The sequence below is a fragment of the Egretta garzetta genome, unplaced genomic scaffold, assembly GCF_000687185.1.
Source record: "Egretta garzetta isolate BGI_Z169 unplaced genomic scaffold, ASM68718v1 scaffold14, whole genome shotgun sequence".
In the NCBI taxonomy this organism is placed as follows: domain Eukaryota; kingdom Metazoa; phylum Chordata; class Aves; order Pelecaniformes; family Ardeidae; genus Egretta; species Egretta garzetta.
In genome coordinates, this window is record NW_009259588.1 from 5,369,309 (window position 1) to 5,385,222 (window position 15,914).

Below are 15,914 nucleotides of genomic sequence, written 5' to 3' on the forward strand. Positions count from 1 at the left end.
GGCAGCGGCATCCCCATGCCCCGTGGGTCGCGGCCCTGGCGTGCCGGGAGCTAGTGTCACAGGCTCTGCCAGGAGTCGCGCAGCGTCCTTTATTTAAGTGAAAAAAACAGTGTTTGGGGAGGGAGGTGCGTGCTGGTGCCCCCTGGCCGACCTCCGAGCCCTTCCTGAATAACGTTTTTTCTTCGTTCTGGGCGAAGGTAGACGCTTGGTAGAAAAAAAAAAAAGTGCACTTGAGGGAAATCTGTCACTCTGTAATGGTACTGAGATTTCGGGTTTCAAAGTGATTAACCACGTAATTTGCGGAATTAGGCACCTCGGTGGATCGAAGAACTTTAATCATTAAATAGTTGCTATAACCATTAGAGTGGGTGAAGTCCACTATGCTTGCAGTTCTGCTGAAGATACAGGTGTGCTTTTTCCTTACCTGCTCTGTTTCTAAACCAAATGTACTTGATATTTGTAGGGAATTAATATGAGAAGAAACCGCTTTGGCCCGCTCTCATGTTCTCCAGGCAGCATTTATTTCAGAGCAAGTCTATTTTTCTGTTGCGTACATGTTCACAGAAAGCATGCAGCGCCTTTCCTTCTTGCCAGCGGCAATAATTACGGTACATCAGTAAGAAGATGGAATCGTTCAGACGTATCTCTGTAAATGCAAAGGTAGGTGAACTGCCGTGGCACATAGCAGTGGCACAGCAGCACGGCTCGTGACTGCAGCCGAGACAACACATCTACACAAGGTTTCTACACAAGATTGCTGCCTGTAGCAGCAATTCCCTCCAGCTGCCGTGGTGATAAAGCAGAACGGTAGGAGGCATTCGCTGTTACTGCAAAATAAAGCTATAAATGTTACTTCAGTATATCAGAAAAATATTGCTATACTCGCAGACCTGTCCTACAGGAATAGCTGTTTCTCAAACCACTTGCGCTGTGCGAATTCAGGGGCACCGGTGGGCTCACCCACGCTGCCGTGTTTGTTTTCATTGTAAGTAAAAGCAGAAACTTGCCTAATGTGCATTGCATCTGCTTGGCTGTTGTATGCAACGTTGCCTGGCATTTGCACGGCAGTAATTCCTGACATTTGTGAGTCTGCAGGCAGTTGTCTTTTCATCTACGGATGATTCAGAAATTGTTGCAGTGTAGTTTCTTTGATACTCTTTCTTCAATGATGCCTTTCAAAGCCCAGCGCTTGCAGTTGAAAGGCAGAATTGTGACTACTGAAGTACCTCCTTTTATATCATCTGCCGGTTTGCATTTTGCAGTTGATTTCTGCACTTGGCTATGACGGCAGATAATGTGTGCAAGAAGCGCTGTACAGATGGAGGCTGCAATTGCAACTGGAGTCAGCCTGTTCAGGGCCAAATACACCCGGACACGCTGGCGATCAGCACCCATTTTCATCTTCTCTAAGGGAAGCAAAGCCGCTACCACTAGCCACAAAGAACTGCTGGCGCAATCGACTTTCTGTCTTTGTGTCAGAGGCCAACTCATTAATTTTTTTTTCTCTTTCCAGTATCATCTTCCAGATCCCCTGTTTCGACCTTCTCCATGTTGAAGATTTTTTTGTGCGTTAACCAGCGGGTAGATTCACTGGGCTCTGGGGACAGCTTCAGTAGGCTGCAGTAGCTTCAGAGCAATCCCTTTTGCTCACCGGGTGTCGGGGACCGATTCGTGCACCAAGAGGTGTAAGCAGTGTAGTCGCAGGCCAGGAGAGGACAGCACAAACAACTTTCTGCTATCTCATGATTCAAGGTTGCTTAATTCTTGGCTTTAATCTATCTGTTGCCCCATGGAAGTCCTTGGGTTCTACTTAGAGATTATAAATGAAACAAGCGCTGAAAGTTACATGCGTAGCATCCAGAAAACTTTGTCCTTGCAGGCTCGCAGTGTTCACTGATCTATGGAGTTATAACCCTCTTGGTTGCAACAGTGAAATCTGCAGAGAAGGATTAAGAAGCGGTGGATGACCTTAAAAACTGGGGTAGCAGAAATGGTGAAGTAACACAAAGCACAAAATAAGGACTAATACAACATCTGCTGTACTTTGAGCTGGAAAGTGAAAAGGAGGGTAAAATGAGCTCTGAGAGGTATCGTTGGCCCAGCAAGGTGCTATGGCTGAAAGCAAATGTAACCCTACAGTGTATCAAGTAGGGTGTTTTCAGTGGTTCATATAGAAAGTTACACTGACCCTTGAGTGTAATGTCATTTCAAATACAAACTACAGTCTGGTCACTCCAGTGACCAACATGAATTCATATTCAAACTGGCAACCTAGTGTCAACAGGACACTAAGGGGAGCAAAGAGTCTTTCCTGTTGCAGGTGATTAAAAAGAGATTGGCTTGTTTAGCTTGGCAAAACAAAGCTTGAGAGGGGATCTTGTTTCCATCTGTAAACAAAATAGGAGTGTAAAAATAGGCAGAGAAAGAAAAAAGAACCACTGTTTATGCGAAAGAACATTACTGATAGAGGAATGTTTGGTGTAAAGTGGCCATAAATAAATGTAGATTGGAAACGAAAAGGTTTTTACTCAACAGAACAGTCCTTGTGAAAAGCTTCCCAACAGGAATCAGAAGGGATCAAAAACTGAAATCAGTTTTTAAATGCATGTGGTTGGCTTGTGAAAGGGATTTTACAGTGCAGTTACCTGCAACAGCAAGGGACTGGTTCCTGTGCCCTTGCATTCGTTTTCCACTGTGGAGGTTTTTCACTTTCTCCCTTAAGCATCTGGGACTGATCACTGTCAGAGAAGGACTAATGAGCTAAAAGGACCACAGGTGCAATCCAAAATAGCATCGAATAGTCCTGTTACTTCAAATGTTTTTAACACAGTGACTGTATAGAGTTGAGGGGGATTAACAGCTGTTGGAGTGATGAGTACCCCAAACTGCTCTTAATTGTAAATGGGAAAAGCTGAAAAACTCCCAGGCTGGAAAAGAATGAGAGTCAACAGTGTATGGATGCTCTCCCACTTTGAAGGGATTTTAAAAAAAAAAAAAAAGGCTGTAATGGCATTCAAATGAATATGCAAATGATAAGGCGCATTTGGGGCCATTTCAGTGCTGTTATATCAGGGATAAGTGTGTCTTAGTGGTTTTAAAGGGAAGGCAGCACCCAACATACCAAAGAAGGAAAATAAAGCAAGGTTATTATTTTCCTCATCAGATGATCATTTTAAGTGTTCAAAATCTTTTCTTTTCAGGTCGATGCATAGGTGATGTCCTTCTCTGTTATTTTGTTTCCTGTTTAGTGGAGAAATCAATGATGACTGTGTCATTTCTTCCATTATACTTGTTCATGTATGAGAACAGGTATATTATTTGTAATGAAGAAACAACCACTGAGGAATAAAGCTAAAATGATCTTACCCATAGATGGCAGTAACTGCTAATAGTGCTGGCTGTCAGTGCCACTCCAATTCAAAGTCTTAGGACCCAGACAAGGTTTAAACCAATTGACCTGATCCCCTAAGTTGCTAAACAGCCACTTCAGGGATCTTAAAATGGGGTCATGCACCAAGCTCCTTGCAGAAACCACTAGCAGAATGTGTCTCTGTGGAAGCTGGTTCAATTGTCAGAAATAACCCCACTGTGATTCCTTGAAGGAAGGAAGTATAATATCTATTCAACTGCTATGGTTGACAGCAATAAGATATGTCATCTGTATTAGAATATTAAATCTTGCTATGTTCTCATCAGACACATTCTACCTGTAGAATGAACAGATAAATACGCTCCGTGTTTAAAGCTATCAAAACTGAGTGCCTTACAATGGAGAACAATTTGGGCCACTATCCCTTCGTGCCAACCCAAGAATTACCTCGTATACAAAATATTGATGTATTCACCACCTTTGATAAATAAAGGTAGGAAGAATCATTCTCATGGCACAGAAGAGCAGTGGCAGCTGTTCCCGATTGCCGTATGCAGGAAGACAGAAGTAAGGGAGGAGATTGTCCATAGGAGTTACTTATTTTCTTTTTATCTTTACATATAGGGCATCATCTAAGTTGCAAACAAGAATTTCATTTCCTCCCAACCCTGGTCTTACTTCTTTCCTAAAGGAGTCTTGCAGTGGGATTGTCAGGCAGGACTTTCCTTCCTGCTTTTTAATCACTCCTTGGAGATCTGACTCATACCGGTGGAAGTCTCGGAACAAAATTTATGAATTTTGGGACAAATTTCCAAGCAACTGAAAAGGGGAGGAGTAGATTGGAGTTTGGGGGTCATCTCTACAGGAAGGAAAGAAGCTATGGACGGTTGTGTGTTGGCTTTTTAACTTTCTGGAAATGCATTTATTATTTACATTTTTCTCCAAATAGCTCAGGCAGTGCAAATATACAAGACAAAGTCACCAGCCGACATGTGCTTTTTACGAAGGACATAATATGTTGTGAAGAGAATTAGGATCAGGAGCGATGTGATGGTATGTGCAAGGACACATAAGCAATCTGGGTGCGTTGCCGGCAGTTTTAAAGTTTTACCACTGTCACATGAGGGATAGCAACACCGCAGTGGCCTCTGGCATAGCAGGCATTGTGTGCAGTGCAGAAGGGGTAGAGACAGAGTAAAGGCTTTCTGGAGTAGTCCAGGGGGGTGTTCCAGGCATAAACATGCGAAAGAAAGATTACAAGAGTCAGTAGGCAAAAATGTCCTTGGAGGGGACAGAGATGAACCTAAGTGGTGAAAGGAGGACAGAAGGGATGAGCATAAAGGTTTAAAAAAGGTTTAAAAAATGGAGTGAGATGGCACTGTGAATATACAAGAGAGGTGGAGCTGAAGCTTGGCAGGCTTGGTGTGATGGAGCTGGGAGTGGAACGAGGAAGGACGCTAAAGGGGGCTGGAGGCAGCAGAGTAAGGGCCAGGGGACTGGTGATAGCAGTGTCATTTTGAAATGGGCTGAGGGGGTAAAACGGGTGTCAGGAAAGCTTCAGGTTGCCATGTAAAGAAAGGAAGAGGCTGATGTAGGGAAGGGAAATGGAGGTGAAAAGTGGATGGCCGTTACTTGCTCTTCATTATCCTGTGAGACAGTTAAGCAGTGAATCAATTATGATACCAAGCAATTGCGTAGATAATGAGTTAAGCAATGAAGCAGTTATACAGCAAATCATTTCTGGTATTAAATAAAAATGGGGAGAATCAACAGCAATATGAATCAATTATGCAGAGGACTATTACCAAAGTCAGTCAGTTAAGTAGAGAAACAGTTATAACAGCAAGAGAATGAATAAATTAATTAGGAAGTGGGACCATTATGTTGAGAATTAATTATGCAGAGTCTTCCTTTGTGATAACAGGCATGTCTGAGGGAGCTTCATACACAGGAAAATAAAATCCAAAACAAAACCGTAAAAACAGATACAAAACTAATGACAACACAAGCCCTGTGCCAGTTCTCAGTCATTTTGGCTGTGACGCCCTCTCCCGTGTCTCTTTGGGCTGGACTCACCCATGTTGCAAGAGATGCTGAAGCCATTGCAGAAGCAGAGGAGAGGAAACCGATTTCTCCACTGTCCATTCCTTCACTGGGGATGTGGAGGTGAGATGAAGGAAGTTCAGAGATGACTTTGTGGCTCTGACAAGTGGGATGTAGGAAGAGCCCATGGTCTTTGGAGCCATCTAACCTGCACAGAGAGGCCTGGGGCTATTCATGGCCCCAGGATTACTCAGGTTGGAACTTCTTGGCGTGCTTTCTACCTAAGAGCCTGAAAGCTGGATTCTCCTCTGCCTTGCATCTGTTTCCACCTCTACAAAATAGGTGTCAACCATCAGCAAAGAAATGTTTCCATTTTGTCATCTCTCTCTGCTGCTATAGCTGGACAAAAACCAACCAGCCTTTTGGACACGCCACTCTCTGATGGTGTCAAGTGTAAGCATTTTGTTTCAAGAGCAGGCTGCCTTACTTTAAACAGATAAAAATGCAATACAGATCACAAGGTGGTGGAAAAGAAATTCCTGCGGTAAAAATGAAGTATACTGATTTATACAGTGGACATAGTATGCTGTATAATTTTTTTTTTCCAGTGTTTTTCATGCTCAGGAAAAAAACCAAACCAAAAAACCCACAAGAGAGCAAAGAATCTGTAATATCCTTGAGAGAACAACACATTTTACCAGCTGAGTGCTCAACTCCTCACTTACACAACACTTATATCTAATTCTATGATAGATTGGCTTGACTGCTGGATCCAACCCAGATTAAATGCTGAATTAGATGTCTCCCAACTATTATCTGTTCCAAGTCTGGATGCTAGCTCGATTCTTGAGATGGCTGGTGAAATATCACTCCTGCTGCTCCTATTACCCCTGCCCCACCAAGGTTAAGGGTGCTATCTCCCACAGCAGCTCTGAAAAGCAGTTTTGAAGAGGTCTGTCTTACCTCAGCAAAACCTGTAGCCTCCACTTCGGACGATACTGCAATGCAAGCACAGAATATTTATGTTTAAAACATTCGTTTCACACAAATGAGTAGAGATGTATGTTCAAATGCAGTAATTGTTGTCTTATCCAACAAGGTTTTAATGCCATATTCGTTGGTTAGAGAGGAAAACAGTGGTAAGGTATGTTCTTAAGTTAGAGTGTTTGGGTTAATAGAATTGGTTTTGGTTAGCAATGAAGTGCAAGGTTAAGCTGTAATAATAATATGAACATGGTAATTAATGTGTTTTTAGCAAAAGTAAGTAAGTGTGAAACTACTAACGACAATTTCTTAATACATTAGCCAATGTTGTTAAAAAGCTTAGAACAGAAATATGTGGAATAGAAAAATGTGACATAAAATGAGTTTAAAGGACTATGGGATCTGCTGGAGCAGAAGCAGTTGATGTGGTTGGATACCATCCCACCTTTTTTCTGTTCAGCCATGGTAAAAATGCTGTAAACTACTATTCTTACCTGACAATAGAGGAATGTTGGCTTCAGCTCTTGGTATTTGCTCATATCTGTGGCTTTCTGTCGTCATTTCAGTGCAGCATGTCAGAATCAAGCCTCGCACATGCAGTCAGTATTAATTGCACTGGATAGTCACCCAGGCAATGCAACAAGGTCCTTATGTTGAGGTTCAGGGCTGCTGCAGTTAGCGCTGCCTTTATGAGGACTTAAGCCACACAATTGGGAATTATGCAGATATAGTATACACATAAGAATGTAAAACTTTCTCTATGGAAAATATCCAGAAATTATAAAGGCAAGAGATGCAATTTCATCTGCATTAGTCTGTAGCTTGTACTTTTTTTATTTTGGAGGACTATGCTGGGGTGAAGCTGCTGGTTGTAACTAAACATTTCCTCTTCTTTTTCCTCTAAGATATGAGATCTGGAAACAATATTATTCAGACATTCACACAGGCGCTTCATGCCGGTCATTGCACCCACATGGATAACTTTTGTCAGGTTCATCAGGTCTCTAGGTTTTCTTAAAGGTTCCTGCAGCTTTTTAAGTCTTTTCTTTCTTTTTGTTCCCAGTTGCCTTCCAACTGAGGAGAAGGCAGCTGTGCTAGCTAAAATGTACTTTGAGAGGGTGTCCTCAGTGACTCGGTTGCTTGTCAGTGCCTAGGTCTCCCTCAGATGGGCATGCTTAGGAGAAGGAGGTTGAGAGAGGGCCTCCTTTCTCAGCTAAGGCAGAAGGACGTTTGGGCCTTGTTAGGATGGCCAGGATTGCCTTGCAGATTGACAGATTCTGTCTGAACTCGCAGAGGCCCAATTAGTGTTGGAGATACCCCTCTTTTCATCTCCTAATGACCACCAATGCTCTAGGCCTCACCACTTGAGACTTCTTCATGAGATGGGGAGAAAGATTTTTCAGTGCATGCCGACTTCATTATTCTGCACAAAGTTCACATTTCCATTTCAGCCAGAAACTCAGTTTTGGGGAGTAGGGCAAACCTGTGCATGCTCTGTACAAAATAGTTCAAACTGTCTACTTACTCTCAAAACAGGCTTTCAACACCATTAGTTTGTTTCTTTCACTGCTGCTTCTTTCCAGACATCTCCCTCCTGGAATTATCTTCTATTAGACCTTTGGAGTCTGTTTGGCTGGATTTAATCTCATGTTATTGGTTTAATGCAATATTAATGTTAAACCCCCTTTGTTTCTTATCCCCCGCAATGATTTAAGATGCCTAAAACTGAAAGTAATATGTATACCTCAAGACAAGGATGCAAAAGCCCTAAACATCCACCATCGCAGTCTAAGTTGTAGGGACATCTGACATTGTATGAACAATCACTGTCAACACCAATCAGTGTTCAAAGACTTATAAGGCTGTAGTGAGAGGGAGGAAAAATTGCCGACATGAATTGGGAGAAAAACTCATGTTACAATCTTGTTTACAATGTACACAAGGGAGGATGAACAACCATGGTTACTTTCCCCTAACTCCTGTGTGGTTTGGTTTTTTCCTCTTGGCATCAACCAGTATCTTTGACTGTAGCTGCAGTTTAGGAAATTGCTTACCTTAGCTTAGCTCTGATCTGCCTCCTAGCAGCCTCCAGTAGTTGCAGATGTCTTTAGTAGATCTAGGCTTGAGGCTGGCTCTGAACCCAAGGCTTTGTGGCTGATAATTATTAGTATCTTGCAGGATACTGTTAAATGTAACTTCTTGTTCAATCCAAATGATTCTTTTGCCCATCACGGAATAATGCAAACTCTGTAGTCTGTAGGCAAAGGCTTTCTCATTTGTGCAATACTCCGTGGGAACTTTAGGTTGATCAGGCTAGTTATGGAGATATTTTCTGTACAACTGCAATGTTTCAGTTCAGAAAACTTTAGCTTATAGGCAGCTGCCTGTTAACTGATGCTGAAGAACCATAATGACATGGCCAACCAGGTGGCCTCGCGGACATGCAATCAAACTCCTTCTGAGCCTGAAGGTGTTACCTGTTTAGGAATAACCAATGATTCTGCAAACTCTGAAAAACTCTGATGAGGTCTGTGGTGCGCTTTCAGAATCGTCAGTTACCTGTGAAGAAGTCACACAGACCTAACAGGGACACAGAGAAGACAGTCCTTCCAAGGGGTGTGTGTGTGCATAGGCAAGACAGGCACAAGCATAAGCTACTTTAAAAAATTCTAGATGTTATCTAAGGCTTTGTTTCTTCTAATCATCACTTAAATATGAGACCTGGTCATAGACTCCCCAGGGAGGTGACATAGAAAACGATGGAGCGTCTGGGCTGAGGCTGGTTGCTCTACAGAGCAGTGTAGACTCATCTAAAAATAGGGGAATTTCACCTCTATAGCTGAGATGAAGAGTGATCCCTGCTGGGGTACACTTGGAGTGACTCACAGGAGGACTGAGATACAATTAACTTTATAACCATAAAAATGACATGAAAGCAATGCACATTTAATTGGAAAAGCATTAAAGTGTCAACCTCACCTAGAGCTTTCCAAAAATAAATATTGTGAAGCCAAAAGACCTGGAAGGAAGCATCTTTAAATTGTGATAGATAACTGCTTAACTATTCAGAAAGAGAAAGGAAATTACCAACAGCTAACCTCCATTGCTTTACGATATCACTTAGGACCGCAATTCCTTTTTAAATAAAATGCACATGTCCCAGAGAACACAACTTCTCCCCCCTAATCCCAAGTTATTATAAATGAATACCGTGGCTGGGAGAAGAAGTAACTGGTTTCCTTTTGTTAATGAACAATGGTCTAGCTTATAGCATTTCATAAGGTTTCCAGACGGAAGAAAGCAGTCCAATAAAAGATTTTGCATCAGTAAGGTCATTTGGGGACATAATTATCTGTGAAAGACCTTGCATTTTTGGCAACATATGAAAAGAGATTACAGTTCTGGGTGCCCAGTTTCTTGCAGTTTTTTTTGAGGTGGGTCCTGTTTGTGTAGAAACCTTTCTCCCCCGCACTGTTCTTTAAGTGTCAAATTTTGTTGCATTTAAGAAAAGTACACGTTGTAACAGATGGCAAAAATGCCATTGAATAATTTTAATAATAGCAGAAAGCTAATTGCTTGTCAGCAGAAAATTCCTTTTCTAGAACTGGCAGAAATCATACAGAATATCCATGTTGTTGCTGAAAGGCTCAAGCTAGTCGGTTTTGTAAAAATCTGACAAAAGTAGTCTGTACATTCATATTAATGCATTTAGGTAAGGTACAGCTGCTGAAATGAGTACCTAATTGATGTGAAATGCTGCCAGTGTGCCCAAATGAAATAACAGAATTTAAGAAGATGAAATTACTTCATTTGTGGAGATGAGGAGAGGTTCTCTGGCTTTTGGAAGAGTTTTGTATTCATTTATACACACTGAAGACTTTTCATTTTGCATCTTTTCATTGGGAGTATTATGTAGAGACATACTCTGCCTGCTTAACATTAATGAATGCTCTTTTGGGCATGACTGTGAGAAATGGCAATGTTGTTATAATTCCCGTATTACAGATGTAAAGCCCCTCAATTATAGTCAGTGACTGTTTTTTGGATACATTTTTGTTAATAAGGACAAGTCCCTACAATTCAGTAGGGCAAGCAAAAACTCATTATATGTTTAAGTTATCTCACTTGTTTTTTAAGGTTACTGTGAATGGCTGAAGAAGTTTGGTATGTTTTGCTTTATGTGCTTTTCTCCTGAAGGAATGGTAAACCCAGCCAGTAAATCTTGTAAACCTCAGTTCTGTTCCTTAAACCTTGGACTCACCCTTCCTACCATCAAAATGGGACCTAATGCTATTTCTGGCACTGATTTGGTACTGCAGCAGGTTCCAGGTGTGGGAGTTTTGGTCCTGTGAAGTGCTCCCAGATCCTGTTGTCATACCATACCATACCATACCATACCGTACCGTACCATACCATACCATATCATACCTGCAGGTGGTGCTCACAACTGTCCAGTTGAGGGGATGCAGTGAGGTCTCTGGCATCAGCAATGGCTCTGCCTGGTTTGTCCTCCTGAGCATCTTCTCCAAAATCCAGGCTGAGCACATCCTTATGTAGCTCATGGCATCTGATGAATGACAGCAGTAAGTGAGACACATGTGGATACATTTAAAAAATAAAACCCAAAAAAGCCCCAAGGTAAAAATATACTTTATACTTAAAACAAAACAAAAAAACCCCTAAATACCACTCCTAAGGAAGATCGCTCAATTTGCAGTGCCTGACAAAACCAATCAGCCTGAATGACTATGCCATTACATCTTTCCAGAGTACAATGCTGTGTTCACAAAGAACATCACCCAGAAGATGATTTTGAAATTTTCACCAGAACTAGTTCCATGAAGTATTTAGATTTTTCATACAACTGTAATTCCGAGAAGCACTTTGAAATGCAACAGGAGCAGATAGCCATCATTTCTGTCTTAGGAGAGACCCTGACCTAGTCATGACCCAATAATTTTTGCTGTATCTTTACTTTCATACACAGCTGTTAATGGGAAAATGATCTCAATATTTCATACCCAGTGCGAGTCTTGTCCTTTTATTTTGATGTAATATTGGAGACACAAATAGCTGGAAGAATAGATACAATATATTGATTGATAGGAACATGCCAGAGCAATGTAGTGAGTCTGATACACACTCTCTTTGCTGTGCCAAGAAAGCCCCTCGAAATCCCAAGTTCTTCCACATCTGGCCTTCAGGCTCTGGAACTCATCAAGTTCTCACAGTCTGAAGGAGCTCATATCTGTTGACTCTATGGGTTCAGTATAAAGACCCCCATTTTTCCCTGAACATGACTGTGGTGGGGGCAGAATCTCACTGGGATGGAAATGTGATTCCAGCTTTTCATTTGCCAAGTGTATTTTTAACTACTTATTTTGAGTGGCTGCTCTGCACTTTGGTTTAGTGTTATTTTTATAAAGATAATTTGTAGCTGTGTAAAAGGTGCTGAGGGTGCACTTCCAGAACCCTTTTGTACGTATGCAAAAATAATGAATAAACAAATAAATGCTCCTTTCACATGACCTCATTAAGAGCAAAGCCAAATTCCTGCAAGAGAAAGCCAGCTGAGCAGAATTTTCCAAGTGCCTTTATTACGACATTATTTCTGTTCCCGTTGCATCCCAGGGTCCTAGTCACAGACCAGGACATTACGATGCTAAGAATCACACAAAAATAAAAAGGATGTCTTTGCTCCAAGGGGCTTTTGTAACAGCAGTGGTCGAAACGGAGCAATGTCTGCCAGTAGGACCCAGCAGCATTTTTCTGAGCATGGAAGTGTGTATCAGCACTTTCTTTTTACGCAGGCTCAAGGACAGATGGGATCGGTGCGATGACATCTGAAGTTCCATTTCAGCTACTGTGTATAAACTCATAAATGCCTCAGAAGAACCAAGCTGTACACTTGCTGTACTCTGAAGAGGTAAGTTAAAAACCAAATGCTAATCAGCCGACTGTGCAGAGATGAAGCAGGGAGAGTCAGCTCAGGTTTTCAAGTCAGCATTGCTGAGGGATTTTGCTTACGTAAACACTTGTGATCATGTTTTCTATGTCTACAACCATCTGAAATTTTGCATAGCTGCAGACTGAACATCTGCATAAATCTGAATGAAAGATTTAGAAAACAAATAAGAAGATTATGTAGCAAAACTGCATCTTTGTTGCCGCATTTCGGAGCTCAGACACAAAAAATCAGACATTATATGAAACTAACAATATGAAATTGTGTTTTCAATACATATCATCCATCTGGACATTAACTTTTATCACCTATGTCTTCAGGTTTGAGCTGAAGGTGACACACTGCTGGGAGCAAGGAAATCATTATGGATTGTTAGACTAGTATTGAAGACACTGCATAGTTCCAATAAATGGACCATATGGACACATATTTGTGGAGGTAAAGGCAAATGGACTCATCTCCCAAATCACATAGTGACTGTGATGCAGATGAGCAGTATTGCCAGAGCCCCAAGGTTTCACTACCCCAAAAATGACAGCTCTGCTTTCATTAAGAGAAAAAGATTCAGCTCATGGATCCCTGTGGCAAGTGACACCTCCCAAATTTGCAGGAGTGCAGAGTCCTACACCTTGAACCTTTAGTCGTGCATCCATGCCCTAGCCATGTCTGCACCTCAAGTCTTTTGTGATATCCTCCCAGGCTGTGACCGTGCCCTGCCACATGCCCTTCCTCATGCACACAACATGAAGGTAGATAAATAAATGTGACCTGAGGAGGAAAACAAGCAGATCTCTTCTGTATCAAAAGGAAAAAAAAAATCTCTATAAGGTGATTTTACATATTGATTAGCCCTTGGCAAGACACGTGAGTTGTTACAATGACAAAATCACACCTATCATTGGCTCTCACAGTCGCCCAGGTGGAACATACCTAGTGGAAAATAACCTCCCGCCCTCCCCGTGCCCTGCTTTCCTTGCCTCCCATGAGTTTGGGGGAATTGCATGAACAGAGGAGCAGAGTCACAAGCCAGGGAGCTGGGAGGCTGGAGAGCAGGGAAGGGCTAGAAAGGGAGTTGCAGCCTTAAATGGCTGCCTCTTCTCCTTTCATTACTAGCACCTAAAGACCTAAATGGTAATGAGCCCCATTTCCAGAAAGTACAACTAAATGCAAAGACAGTTTCCACAAAATCTCAATTTTTACCTAACTGGGTAAAATGGAAATATTTTTGGATTGACCAGAATCAAACTTTTTTGTTCAACTGAACTGAAGCATTTCATTCGAGATCAGAGCAAGACAAATCTGGGGTGTTTAATACTCATGTTCCGCATCAGCAAGTTTATCTCTAGATCAGGATCTTTGCCTAGATTAAACCCCTGTACTATACCATAATTTTTCTGTAGATTGCACCAGCCCTGACAAGTTCATTGGGAGTGGGTGTGGAGGGAAGGGGATGAGGGGAATGAGGCCCCTGGGCAGAACAGTAGTTCAGGTGGGTACTGTTCCGTTTTGGGAGTGTTGAAATCTTTCAGTGAAATTAAAATGCAGCTGGAATTGGTTTGGAATGCTGGAAGTGCATCTTGGAAGTAACTGGTGGGCTAAAATTGCAGATGAAAAGCCGTGGGCATTTGCAGCAACCGAGCAGCCTGGAGTCTTTCAGAGAATGAGCAAAACCCTGCATATTTTAAATACAGTGAAAATAGCAGGCAAATACATCTCCGTAGCTTTTTTCTGGTGCTTTCTTTCATCAACTAGCTAGTAATACTAGTGTTCATACCCTACATATAATTTTTTCCTGAGGATATTTCTTTAAAAAGAAATCGTGTTTAAAAATATGGTTGAAATGAGTGACTTACGTGCAAATATCAGCAGGCGCCTCTTTCAGGGTGTCAGTTAGATGGCTACTTCTGTCCTGCTGGGGTGGCTGACAATATGCAGTTGAAATCACTCCTGGCCTCCTTTGCTTCTTCCTCCATTAGCTTCTATTGTCTTTAACGTAAGCCTCAGTAATTCTTCCACTGATTTGAATAAATAATAATTACAGTTCAGTAATCCTTGTTATAGCATAGCCTAATTAGTCTCTGTAGCTGACTGAAGCTTTTTAATCATGAAGACAGAAATGAATTAAATATAGGATAAACAAAAAAAACCCCACGAAACAGCTTTTCCTCCAACATCATAAAAATGTTTCTCAAGGAACTATGGAAAAAAATTTACTATTTTAAAAAGCATTTTAACTTCTTTTCCTGGGAGACTGCCAATTCTTAATTTGTTGACATTTTTATTTTGCTCTCTTGGGTCTCAACTGGAAGATGGACCGTGTCTTGAAACGTAGATAACATTTTTATCCTTAAGTAATCTTCTCCTAGGAATGATGCTGCATGCATAAAACATCTGACACACAATAGACCAAACTAAGCTCTTGTACAAGTCTATTAAAGTCAATGGAGTTACACTAAGAATGAATTTGGCCCAATGAAGTAGTCTGGAGAATAATGTGAAGCCTATCAGATTACGTACAAGAAAATAGAATACCAGAGCTGCACAGTTGGACAATTTAATCCTATTTTCATTTCAGCTCGAAAGCTTCTTGGTTGCTAGTTTCTATTCTGCATAGGTTTTTGTACTGAAGTCATCACCATAATATCCGAGCACCTTCCAATAATGCATTAAATAGTGTGGCTAACATCTGGTACATGTTTGTTTTCTCATCTTCTCCAATGCACCGGGAAGTTCTGTTTACAATGAATAATTACCAGGAGGAAAAGGTATTTGTCCATTAAGACTATTAAAAAAAAAGGAGCAGCATTTTTTACACAGAGAATCAAATACTTAGCGGGAAAACACTATTCTTTTCTACACTTCAGAAATACAGCTTTAGACTTATAATGTTTAAAAAGTACTTTCTGCAGATGTCTCAGGAAGAATACTTTGCAACACGAATACATTCACAATCCCTTTCTGTACCCAGAATGGTTTCAGGGCAAAATCTTGTGAGAAGCTGAGTTGTTAAGTTGGTAGGAAGCAAAGTGTCTCACCTCCTTGTGGAAGATGCTTGGCCATTTCTGAGACTGGCAGGTGGAGAGCAGAGCAGGAGGGGAGAGTTTAAGGCTTGGCTAATGGGGTGCCCAAGTGCCAACCGGAGTAGAGAGCAGGAGTGTGGATGCTGCCCCTCTGCATCTAGAATGGGGAGGAGTTGAGTAAACCATCCACACAACAAAATCAGAAATGAAGAACTTGGGATTTGAGCAATCCCCCTAATGAATGAGTAGTGCACATTGCTCAAGACACAAAAAGAAATCTTAAAAAACGAAAAAAAGATGAAGATGTGATCACAGAGAGCAGAAGTACCATGTTGCATTAAGTGGCTTAAAGCCATGTGTGCATTCAAGCCCCGGGCTCAGTTCTTTTGGATACATCTAACACATAAATCATGCTGTTGTTTGATCATCTACATTTGAATCTTACACTTCAAATTCAGAAGCAAGCACAGGAGCTGTTACTCCCTAATTTGAATTCAATTAAGTAGCATCTGTGCAGAGGAGCTAATTGCAC